The following is a 10,689-nucleotide window of genomic DNA, read 5'->3' on the forward strand; positions in this document are numbered from 1 at the left end:
TCTATGACACACATCACAGCAAGATCCTTTCTGACCCACCACCTAGAGAAATGGAAATAAAAAATAAATGAATAAATTGGACCTAATGAAATTTAAAAGCTTTTGCACAGCAAAGGAAACCATAAACAAGATGAAAAAGAACACTCAGCATGGGAGAAAATATTTACAAATGAAGCAACTGACAAAGGATTAATCTCCAAAATATATAAGTATTTCATGCAGCTCAATATCAAAAAAACCAACAACCCAATCCAAAAATGGGCAGAAGACCTAAATAGACATTTCTCCAAAGAAGATATACAGATTGCCAACAAACACATGAAAGGATGCTCAACATCACTAATCATTAGAGAAATGCAAGTCAAAACTACAATGAGGTATCACCTCACACCGGTCAGAATGGCCATCATCCAAAAACCTACGAACAGTAAATGCTGGAGAGGGTGTGGAGAAAAGGGAACCCTCTTGCACTGTTGGTGGAATGTAAATTGATACAGCCACTATGGAGAACAGTATGGAGGTTCCTTAGAAAAGTAAAAACAGAACTACCATACGATCCAGCAATCCCACTACTGGGCATATACCCGGAGGAAACCATAATTCAAAAAGAATCATGTGGGCCTCCCTGGTGGCGCAGTGGTTGAGAGTCCGCCTGCCGATGCAGGGGATATGGGTTCGTGCCCCGGTCTGGGAGGATCCCATATGCCGCGGAGCGGCTGGGCCCGTGAGCCATGGCCACTGGGCCTGCGCATCCGGAGCCTGTGCTCCGCAACAGGAGAGGCCACAACAGTGAGAGGCCCGCATACCGCAAAAAGAAAAAAAAAAAAAAAAAAAAAAGAATCATGTACCACAATGTTCATTGCAGCTCTATTTACAATAGCCAAGACGTGGAAGCACCCTAAGTGTCCGTCGAGAGATGAATGGATAAAGAAGATGTGGCACATACATACAATGGAACATTCGTCAGCCATAAAGAGAAATTCAATTTAGTTATTTGTAGTGAGGTGGATGGAACCAGAGAATATCATACAGAGTGAAGTCAGAAAGGGAAAACCAAATACCGCATGCTAACACATATATATGGAATCTAAACAAAACTAAAAGTTTCTGAAGAAACTAGGGGCAGGTGAGGGATAAAAAGGCAAATGTAGAGAAGGGACCTGAGGACACGGGGAGGGGGAAGTATAAACTGGGAAGAAGTGAGAGGGTAGCATGGACATATATACACTACCAAATGTAAAACAGATAGCTAGTGGGAAGCAGCCACAAAGCACAGGGAGATCAGCTCGGTGCTTTGTGTCCACCCGGAGGGTGGGAGAGGGAGGGTGTGATGAAGACGCAAGATGGAGGGGATATGGAGATATATGTATACATAGAGCTGAATCACTTTATTATACATCATAAACTAACACACTATTGTAAAGCAATTATACTCCAATACAGATGGTAAAAAAATAAAGATGATATGAAGTTCAAAGATACTTGTTATGACTATTTTTCAGAAATAAGAAAAAAATTCATTTTAAAATGGTGGCCTGGAAAACATTCTATTAAAATGCTTTGTTTTGCTCTTGGAATTACCCACCTTATGTGAACCAAGAGGGACCAAGCCTGTGTTCAAATAGATCAAGCAAGTGATGATGATGAGGAGAAAACAAGAAGAGAACACCTCTACTTTTGTCTTTGTGACATTTTTTTCTGGCTTTGGTATCAGGGTGATGGTGGCCTTGTAGAATGAGTGTCAGAGTATTCCCCCACTTCGGTTTTTGTGCCAGTACCATACTGTCTTTATTACTGTACTTTGTAGTGTAGTCTGAAGTCCAGGAGCCTGATTCCACCAGCTCCGTTTTTCTTTCTCAAGATTGCTTTGGCTAATCAGGGTCTTTCGTGTTTCCATACAAATTGTGAAATATTTTGTTCTAGTTCTGTGAAAATTGCCAGAGGTAGTTTGATAGGGATTGCATTAAATCTGTAGATTGCTTTGGGTAGTATAATCATTTTCACAATATTGATTCTTCCAATCCAAGAACATGGTATGTCTCTCCATCTGTTGGTATCATCTTTAATTTCTTTCATCAGTGTCTTATAGTTTTCTGCATACAGGTCTTTTGTCTCCCTAGGTAGGTTTATTCCTAGGTATTTTATTCTTTTTGTTGCAATAGTAAATGGGAGTGTTTCCATAATTTCTCTTTCAGATTTTTCATCATTAGTGTATAGGAATGCAAGCGATTTCTGTGCATTAATTTTATATCCTCCAACCTTTCCACATTCATTGATTAGCTCTAGTAATTTTCTGGTGGCATCTTTAGGATTCTGTATCTATACTATTAGGTCATCTGTGAACCATGACTGTTTTACTTCTTCTTTTCCAATTGGTATTCATTTTATTTCTTTTTCTTCTCTGATTGCCATGGCTAGGACTTCAAAAACTATGTTGAATAATAATGGTGAGAGTAGACAACCTTGTCTTGTTCCTGATCTTAGAGGAAATGCTTTCAGTTTTTCACCATTGAGAATGATGTTTGCTGTGGGTTTCCTGTATATGGCCTTTATCATGTTGAAGTAGGCTCCCTCTATGCCCACTCTCTGTAGAGTTTTTATCATAAATGGGTGTGGAATTTTGTCAAAAGCTTTTTCTGCATCTACTGAGATGATCATATGTTTTTTATTCTTTAATTTGTTAATATGGTGTATCACATTGATTGATTTGTGTATATTGAAGAATCCTTACATCTCTGGGATAAATCTCAGATCATGGTGTATGAACCTTTTAATGTGTTGTTGGATTCTGTTTGCTAGTATTTTGTTGAGGTTTTTGCATCTATATTCATCAGTGATATTGGTCTGTAATTTTCTTTTTTTGTAGTATCTTTGTCTGGTTTTGGTATCAGGGTGATGGTGGCCTCATAGAATTTATTTGGGAGTTTTCCTTTTCTGCAATTTTTTGGAAGCATTTGAGAATGATGGGCATTAGCTCTTCCCTAAATATTTGATAGAATGCACCTGTGAAGCCATCTGGTCCTGGACTTTTGTTTGTTGGAAGATTTTTATCACAGTTTCAATTTCATTACTTGTGATTGGTGTGTTCATATTTTCTGTTTCTTCCTGGTTCAGTCTTAGAAGGTCATACATTCCTAAGAATTTGTCCATTTCTTCCAGGTTGTCCATTTTATTGGCATAGAGTTGCTTGTAGTAGTCTCTCAGGATGATTTTTATTTCTGCAGTGTCTGTTGTAACTTCTCCTTTTTCGTTTCTAATTTTATTGATTTGAGTCCTCTCTGTCCTTTTTTTGATAAGTCTGGCTTAAAAACCACGGTGGGGTGGGGATGGTGGTGTGCTGAATTGGGCGATTGGGATTGACATGTATACGCTGATGTGTATAAAATTGATGTCTAGTAAGAACCTGCAGTATAAAACAAACAAACAAAAAACTACTAATACTAAACTTTCTTTGGGTTATTTGTATGTTAATATGTTAATATAAATGTTTCAGACACCACGTGAAATTTCTGAAAATTTTATATGTTCTGGTATAATGTTATGTCATAATTCTAGTTATTACTTTAAAATGTATATCTCAGAAATAACTAAATTTCCTTGTCAATTGCACTATTATGAACTTTCATCATATCTTTAACCGTGGTCATTTTTAAGTCTTTTACCATTTACAGACAGTTCTGGGTGTACTCTGATGCTTCTGCAAATATGTTCCTATAAAAGGGTTTCATCTTCAAGGAATTCATGGAAAAGACTCTGACAAGTACAGATTTCTGGTAACTGACTATACTGCTGCACTGAATAAATAAGCATTTTCAGAACTCTAATGGAAAACTGATGAATTCATAAAAGTGCTAACAAAAGATCAAGATAAAAAAATTAATTACATGGGACTGAGTGAACTGATGAGGATGATTATAATTCTTGTGAATTTCTGTTTGAATAAAAAAAAAATCCCACAAGGACTCAGAGGCAAAAAATATGCAAATCAATTTTCACTGCAAAGTAAAGGAGCTGTTACAGTGGAGGATTACTGGACTGAATGTCAATATTATGACATAGTATGAGTGTGTTTCGTGTTTGGTAATTGCAATCATTTTTGCTTTTGTTGTGGTCATTCGTTTACAATGCTTGGTGTCAGTTTATCTCTTGTAAAAATAAAATACAGTGTTTGTGTGTGGGAAAAAAAAAAAAAGATTAAAGGCAGCCTCTGGGCCTCTGGGAGGAAAGTCAGAGAGGCAAAGATCTGGCTCAGGGCTCTCCCCTTACATGAGGTAGACAATTGCTCTTAAGATTTAAGACATTACCATTCCTGGAGGTATATGTTTAGTCCAACATAGTTTAAAAACTACAAAGCCAGAGGAAACTGTTTTGAATTAACATAACTTGAGTGACTTTACAAAATGATTTTACTCAGAACACTCAGAAAAATCAATCATTTTAAAAATTGTAAGGGATTGGGGTTTTCTAAATTTGAAGTTACTGCTAATGATTTAACTTAGCTAGAGGGAAAATGAAGTCTTTCTGTCAACTACAGGTTGTTCAGCCAGGGGAGGTCAAAAAAGAGCACACACACAAAAAGAACAAACTCTGATATTCATGAGAAGTGATGGTCTTTTCTAAAATGAAGTTCCAACTGAAATGTAAGAAGTCAGCTAGAGGCAATGATTCCAAGAGTTTTTGAAGAAGGCATGAGAGAAGAGTGATAGAGATGCAAATTTCAAGCTGTCTGTACAGCTTCAGCCCAGCAGAGATCTGGAGTGAAGAGAAACTATTTCCTCAAGACTTCAGTGCCTGTCCATCTGGAAGTTAAAAAAAAAAAAGTAGGCAGGAAAAATAGAGACAGCCCAATCTGGTATATGATTTGGTTTATGGCCAGAGAAAGTTCAGCTAACTCCATCTTCCCTGTTGACATACAGAGAAGTTTCTCCCTTGTCCCTTACACCCACCTTTGCTTTCTTCCTCAGGTAAGGTAAGTCCTCAGACAGGGCCACCACCACTCTTTGGTTCGTGACACTAGATATTTTCAAAGGAATTCCCTTTTGGAGCAGACAGTGTGTAAAGTAGATTTAAAAATGTACCACTCTCCTCGCTCTTCCTTTATATGTTTGAAATAAACATACTATTCCTTTTCTTTTTAAGGATTTTATTGTGAAACACTATGAAAAACAGCTAGGGAGTAACAAAAATAACCAAAGTTAATCTTCAAGAAATCTTCAAATCGTTATAGTCTCTGTCCCTGTTCTGAAGTAAAAAGCAGGGGGAGCTAGCCAGCTCTGGGCCATCAGATGCATGCTAAATTTTGCTTTAAGAATCAGTCCCATTAAACCCTACCTGCTAGAGAGATGGTTCCCATCCAGCACTCTGCACTGTTGCAACTGCTGATTCACTCTCGTGTTCACCAGTAAGGTGGCCTTACCTGTTGTTTATTAGCTGTTTGATACCTTAGGCAGGTTCTAGGGTAGAGTCAAAGGTTAGAGCACTGTCTAGCATATGAGGACAGCCCAAAGGTGGAGGTGGGAAGCAAATCTGTTCAATTGTAGGAGAAAGTCTATGCCATTGTGTGTGTGTGTGTGTGTGTGTGTGTGTGTATGTGTGTGTGTGTGAAAGGGACAGAAAAGAAACTGCAGTTTTCCCCTTTTCTTTCCTTTGGACTTTCCTTTTGTCCAAGGTCACCCGTGAGGCCACCTGCAAGTGTCTATGAATATGTCATCCTACATCCCCAGAACTCTGACCTGCGCTTCTCTCTGACTGCTATTTCCTTTGGTTTCTTAAAAATGTCATCCCAGTGTTATCTACATGTTAAATGATTTGCTGGTGCTGTGACATTTGATCTTCCCTGCTCAGAGAAAACTTGTGTAGATTCACAAGTGGTTAAGTCATTAATATAGCTAGCACGTATTGAGCACTGACTGTATACCAGGCATTCTGCTAAGTGTTTTATCTATAATAATCCATCAAGGTAGGCTTTGTTACTGTCTTCATTTTATAAAGGTTAAGTGCCTGAGGCAGCTCATAATTGGCCAAAATAAGACCGAAATATAGGAAGCCTGAGCCTACAGCTGTGTCTTCAGCACTATATCCGTCCCCTTCCATACAAGACTCCCACAGCTTCCTCTCCTGAGCTTCAGTTTGCCCCAACTGTTCAGCACTTTCCTCCCCACACCCCTCAGGACCTTCTGGCTCCAGTCCTGGCTCTGTTTTCTGCATTCTCTTTATTTTTCCTGTAACATATTCAACACGTGGTTATTTTTCTTGGCTTCTGTTTCTATTTTTCTAAGTCAATATCTCAGTCAAGTACAGCACACTGCAATATTTTAAAAAGTGCCTCCATAGCCATCATATCAATTTTTCCATCTGTAAACCTGGGCTATGATAGTGTCTATCTCCTGTGGGTATTAAGAGGATTAAAAGGTGAAATATATGTGACATTCAGCACAGTGTCTGGCACAATATGAGTGCTAATTATTTTTGTTACTTGCTTACTAAAATAGTCTAGAGGTATAATTATGCTTACTTTGTGGATATGAAAAATGGAGCCTTGGTGCCTAAATAACCTGGCATAAGGAAATAACATGAGTTGCTGGCAGAGCTGGTGGAGCCTGTGCCTTAGTATTCATCTCCTCCCTCAGCTGCCCTGCAGAGGCACTTCCTCCAGACCTTTATCCACTTGCCACATTGTTGGGTATCCCATTGCCTTTATGTTTATGGTTTGGGGTCACTTTACATTTTCAGCTAATTTGAAGAGAAGAGATAATTTGTATTCCATTTCAGATGATCACATTCTCAGGTTCATTTTAAGATTATTCACGGGCTGTCAGACTTGGGAGTGGGAAAGCAGAGAGAGGGGAGAGATGAAGGCTTACTTCTAGTGTTCCTGGTGTGGTGTGTCAGTGTCAGAGAACATCGGAAGAGGGCAACAAAAAGCCTAAATCAGGGATGGTTAAGGATGTTCACTTGCTTGTGTGGTTCACTTGGATGATAGGGGAAGCCTGACACTTGGGATGGGGGAACCCTGATGCATAGGAAGTAAGATTGTAACAGAAAGCTGGAAGGTATATCAGCTCCATGCAACCATCACAGAGCTCGGGTCTTCCCAGAGTTGGGCAGCTTAGCCAAGATCAGATTTATCCACGTAGAGAGAAAGTAGACACCCTATTCCAGGGTCAAGGACATATTATGATGGACAAGAATTACAGGGGAAGAGGATCACGGAGCTGAGAGGAACAGAGACAATTAAGTGCACAGCTTCCCTTCCCTCTGGAAGTGTACACTGGGCAAAAGCTGTAACTGAATTAAAATGATGCTTGTTTCTAGAAGGGGCTTAGAATAAGGAGGGTTTTGCCCTAGGAGAGCCTTTGTTTTCACCTTAAAAATAAATGGTAACGTTTCCATGTAAGGAAGAAAAAGCAATATTTCTTCGTATAAGATTCTTTAAGGCTTAGGGTTTTTTTTTTTTTTTTTTTTTTTTTTTTTTTTTTTTTGGCGGTACGCGGGCCTCTCACTGTTGTGGCCTCTCCCGTTGTGGAGCACAGGCTCTGGACGTGCAGGCTCAGCGGCCATGGCTCACGGGCCCAGCCGCTCCGTGGCATGTGGGATCTTCCCAGACCGGGGCACGAACCCGTGTCCCCTGCATCAGCAGGCAGACTCTCAACCACTGCGCCACCAGGGAAGCCCAGGAATGTTTTTTAAAGATGAAGAAAAGCAAATTACTTTCTTATTTACATTTACGCTGTCACCATACACCAAGTAGTAGCTTAAATGTAAGAGGAACTCGAACAATAGAGTAAAAATCCAATGCAATGCTGATTAAAAATGCAAATTTGAATTTGCCAGTGATCTAGCTAAGCAAACACAGGGAAGGAGAAAAGGCAGACTGAGGTTGGTCAGATAATTGAAATGATTGTGTGTACTGAAGGAGGTAAGAAACGTGGAGTCTGGCTTCTGAAGAGTAAAGGGATACTGAATAAGCCCTGGTAAATCAGGGGGGAAAATCAAGTCCCCCAGAATGATGCTTAGCAGGGTTTAGATTTTATGTCCATGGACTGAGCCAGTGATGCTTGGAGGAAATCCAATCAGCAAATTCCAACTGAACATCCACTATGTGCAAGGCAGCCTGCTATGCATTCCCAGGGTAATAAAGAAGTGTAAAGATGAGATAACCTTGCAATATAACAGCTAAACATACAAAAAGGTAAGTAAGACAGAGAACGTACGCACCTTGAAGAAAAGAAAATTATAGCACGTTAAATGCAAAATAATGGTACACGAGAGCAGCACTAGGGGACTTTGAGCAAGAGGTGGGGTGGTCAGGAAAGTCTTTTGGGAAAGTGTGATGATTATATTGCGTAAGACAGAAAGGAAAGATGGGAAAGATCATGGCTGAGGTGAGGGACAATCACTTTTATGAAATCAGAACATTACGGGGACAACATTAGTGGTGACAATAGTTCACAGAGCCCCGTTGTGTTGCTCGTTAGTTTAACTCCACTTGTCTCTCTCACGCCAACCTTTCACCATGAGTCTGCCCACAGAGCAGGGCACACTGGCTGAGGGGAGAGGCGTGCTACTTGTACACCATGAAGCTGGAGGGGTCTGAGACCGAGTTTGTCTGAGACTGCACTGCTGAGATGGAGGGGCAGCACCTAAAGGGACATTTATCCTCCTTGCGGGTCACATAATGTGGTGGAAGGTTGAGCAAGTACAGAGATACAGGGTCAGGCTTGAGAACAAGGTCCAGTTGGAAGGTTCAGGAACTAGTCTGGAAACTGAAGGTATATACTTCTACGTGGGCTCTGCTGGGGACAGCTCCTTAAAAGAGATTCAATAATTCTCTACAAATTACAAATATCTCATTTAATATTTTCCACAGTAAGACCCTGGTTTAGTCCACAACTCTCACACTTTACAGTCGAACCAAGGCACTTTTAATATTCATTGAAATCACCAGGGAAGGAAGTATAAATAATCAGAACCACCTTCAAAGATTCTTATTTAGTTGGATTGCAGTGGCACCCAGACAACAATATGTATTGATATCCTTCCAGCTAGGACTGGGAGCCACAGGTATAGCCAAACTGGGTTTGTCTTTCTTCTTTAAATATGCTCCAAAGTTTCCCACCCCCCTTTTATTTCCTCTTCAACTAACTTTATTATTTTTTAACATCTTTATTGGACTATAATTGTTTTATAACGGTGTGTTAGTTTCTGCAGTATAACAAAGTGAATCAGCTATACATAAACATATATCCCCATATCTCCTCCCTCTTGGCTCTTCCTCCCAACCTCCCTATCCCACCCCCTAGGTGGACACAAAGCACTGAGCTAATCTCCCTGTGCTGTGTGGCTGCTTCCCACTAGCTATCTATTTTACATTTGGTAGTATATATATGTCCATGCCACTCTCTCACTTCGTCCCAGCTTACCCTTCCCCCTCCCCGTGTCCTCAAGTCCATTCTCTACATCTGCATCTGAATCCCTAGGTTCTTCAGAACCATTTTTTTTCTTTAGATTCCATATATATGTGTTAGCGTATGGTACTTGATTTTTTCTTTCTGACTTACTTCACTCTGTATGACAGTCTCTAGGTCCATCCACCTCACTACAAATAACTCAATTGAGTTTCTCCTTATGGCTGAGTAATATTCCATTGTATATATGTGCCACATCTGCTTTATCCATTCATGTATCAATGGACAGGTAGGGTGCTTCCATGTCCTGGCTATTGTAATTAGAGCTGCAATGAACATTGTGGTACATGAATCTTTTTGAATTATGGTTTTCTCCGGGTATATGCCCAGTAGTGGGATTGCTGGGTCGTATGGTAGTTCTATTTTTAGTTTTCTAAGGAACCTCCACACTGTTCTCCATAGTGGCTGTATCAATTTACATTCCCACCAACAGTGCAGGAGGGTTCCCTTTTCTCCACACCCTCTCCAGCATTTACTGTTTGTAGATTTTTGGATGATGGCCATTCTGACCGGTGTGAGGTGATACCTTCTTGTACTTTTGAGTTGCATTTCTCTAATGATTAGTGATGTTGAGCATCCTTTCATGTGTTTGTTGGCAATCTATATATCTTCTTTGGAGAAACGGCTTTAGGTTTTCTGCCCATTTTTGGATTGGGTTGTTGGTTTTTTAGATATTGAGCTGCATGTGCTGCCTGTATACTTTGGAGATTAATCCCTTGTCACTTGCTTCATTTGCAAATATTTTCTCGCATTCTGAGGGTTGTCTTTTCATCTTGTTTATGGTTTCCTTTGCTGTGCAAAAGCTTTAAGTTTCATTAGGTCCCACTTGTTTATTTTTGTCTTTTTTATTGTTTTTTTTTTTTTAATTTCCATTTCTCTAGGAGGTGTCTCAAAAAGGATCTTGCTGTATGTCATAGAGTGTTCTGCCTATGTTTTCCTCTAAGAGTTTTATAGTGTCTGGCCTTACATTTAGGTCTTTAATCCATGTTGAGTTTATTTTTGTGTATGGTGTTAAGGAATGTTCTAATTTCATTCTTTTACATGTAGCTGTCCAGTTTTCCCAGCACCACTTATTGAAGAGGCTGTCTTTTCTCCATTGTACATTCTTGCCTCCTTTATCAAAGATAAGGTGACCATATGTGTGTGGGCTTATCTCTGGGATTTCTATCCTGTTCCATTGATCTATATTTCTGTTTTTGTGCCAGTAACATACTGTCTTGAT

Source organism: Mesoplodon densirostris, chromosome 4 (assembly GCF_025265405.1).
Source record: "Mesoplodon densirostris isolate mMesDen1 chromosome 4, mMesDen1 primary haplotype, whole genome shotgun sequence".
Lineage (NCBI taxonomy): Eukaryota > Metazoa > Chordata > Mammalia > Artiodactyla > Ziphiidae > Mesoplodon > Mesoplodon densirostris.